This window comes from Hydra vulgaris, chromosome 10, assembly GCF_038396675.1.
Source record: "Hydra vulgaris chromosome 10, alternate assembly HydraT2T_AEP".
NCBI classification, from domain to species: domain Eukaryota; kingdom Metazoa; phylum Cnidaria; class Hydrozoa; order Anthoathecata; family Hydridae; genus Hydra; species Hydra vulgaris.
This window is the reverse complement of record NC_088929.1, coordinates 32,337,501-32,340,000: the sequence shown is the minus strand read 5'-3', so window position 1 is coordinate 32,340,000 and position 2,500 is coordinate 32,337,501. Positions and strand designations below refer to the sequence as shown.

The 2,500-nt window shown below is 26.6% G+C and overlaps 1 protein-coding gene across 1 annotated transcript in view; it reads left to right on the top strand.

The window, feature by feature from the left end:
- The window catches only part of LOC100205857 (15-hydroxyprostaglandin dehydrogenase [NAD(+)]), a 4,375-nt gene that overhangs the window by 809 nt on the left and 1,066 nt on the right, over positions 1-2,500 (top strand). The gene's annotated exons all lie outside the window — the stretch shown is intronic.

Genomic DNA, 2,500 nt, shown 5'->3' with positions numbered 1-2,500 from the left:
AAGATGATATAATTTATGTTAGACAGCATAAAATATGGATTTTGAACCAAAGAATCATATAAATTTAGCTATTTGGGATATAGCTACTGAAAATGATATCATACTAAAGAGTAAATCTAGTATTAACATCAAATAGCTTTTGAAAACCTTTAGCAAAGCATAAATCTGCATAAAGCAAATAGTTAATTATAGAAAGAAACAATAATTTTTTATTTAAAACACTGTTTTCATTAATATAAAAATAAATAAACAAGGTGGTTGAATGATTTCATCCAGTTAACAATGAAGTTGGTAATTGTAACATTATCCCAAACAATAACTCTCTGGCTTTTTGACTAGTGTACCAGGCTATAAGGAGATAAGTAATTCATCCATAATTAAGTCTACTTTCATTAGATCTAGCTTATTGAGTCTTGTTTTGAAACAATTTTGGAAAAAATTTTATATTTTAGACAATCCATGTAACATTTTGTACACTTGTATTAAATCAATTCTGTTCCTTCTTTTCTCAAGTGTTTATAGAGCTAGTTTGAATTTTTGTCTGTATATGAAAGGTGTTTTGTTTCTGTTATCATTTTATTTAATCATAGTTATATTTTCAATTATTTTTTTAACTTTCAAAATAAAATGTTAATCAAATGGATGTGCGATATTCTATGTGTGAGCAAAGTAATGATTTGTTTAGTTTTATCTTTACATCAGAGTAATTGAAGGCAATCATATGGTTTATCATTCCAAGAATTAAGATGTTGTTATATGTACTCTCGAGTGGGGGGATTCTAGTCAAGATCTAATAAAAGGGGGAGTGGGAATTTTTTTATGTTACAATATAAGTATTTTTTATAAAAAGATTCAGTTTATAAATGTGATGAAGTTTTTGCTGACAGCAAGTAAAAATTAATAAATGGGGGAGGGTGTATCTCAGGGGCGACCAGACTTTTTAGGATGCAGGCAAAAAAAAGTTAAAAAACAATCTTACGGGCAAAAAATATTTATTTCTACGAAAATATAGGTGACTAATAACTATAATCATTTGTATCAAAGCAAAATAATTATTAAGAGTGAACTTGACCGTCTGAAACTAGTTTTTTGATGTCTGGATTGATTTTTGAGGCAGATAGAAGTATCCCATTACCAAGATGGTTGTCTCCTAAATATACAAATTGTTTAACGGGCATTTTAAAAAGTCTCTGCGGGCATTTTTTTGCTCGCGGGCAGTGGTTTGGCCACCACTGGTGTATCTTAATAAGCTTGGGGTGAGTAAGAAAATTTTTCGAAAATTAATGTCTCCCATCCCTTTTATTAAAGACTCGAGAGTAATTTATCTTAGTGTAAGGCTCTTAAGCTGTGGTTAAGGCAACTTACCTAGGAGAAGAAATATACTGTGTGATAGACATTAGCTATAATCATAATTTAATCCTGTAGAAAGCAATTATCTGCCATAAATAGTTAATCATTAGTACAAAAGTCAAATAGAAGGTTATAGTGACATCTGACAGTGTCCTCAATAATATCTTGATGCAGAAAAATGTATTTACTTGTTGTATTTGTTTGCGTAAATGGAGTTATTGGTACATCCATACTTGAAAAACAATATTAACTTGCCATGAGAAAAAAAATCTCGAAGATTTTGTTGTTGAAATTTTAATAATTATGATTTTTTTATCAGAATTTCAATGTAACGAAAAGTTATTTGAGTTTCTGATTCAGACTTAATGATTATTATTGTTGCTCCTGTGTACAATGTTTTTTTTGTTTTGTTTTTTTACATAAAACAGAAACAGACACTTAAAGTAAAATTTAGAAAAAGAACATTTCTGAATAAGTAATTGAATTATTGAACATTATAATATTATATTATATATTATTATTATATATATTATATTATTATTATATAATATTATATAATAGTTATAATAAAAATATTGAATTAAAAGTTTTTATTGACTGTTTATAAGAAAAATATTTTTTCAATAGGAATTTTTTCTTAAATTTAATTTTATTTAATTGTTGGCCTATAATCAAAACCTCTTTTATTTTTATTTATATTGACCATATTTATATCATATTCACCATTAATATTTTTTACAGCATAACATGCTTAATACAATTTAATTCTAGCGTGGCTTGCGGTCAAATGTGCATTTTTATATAGCACAACAGCTGTTTTATCATAATTCAATAGGATTTAATTTACCTATATAAGTTTTATACTATGGTAAGGAACAAACCAAAAGCTCAATTTTTCGACAAATTGAGATTTACAAAGTTTTTATTTAGGTAGATGATTTTTAAAGCCTGATTACTCTGAAAGTTTTTATTTTTATTAGTGACTGATATAAATTTTTTAACTTTAAAGCCGGTTTGCACTGTTTTTTTTTGTTTTTTTATTAAATGATTTTAATTTTAAAAAAATAAACAGTGCAACAGTTTAACCAAGACCCCTGTTTATTAATTTTTACTAAAAATTAATAAACAGGGGTTTTGGTAAGCCTCAGGT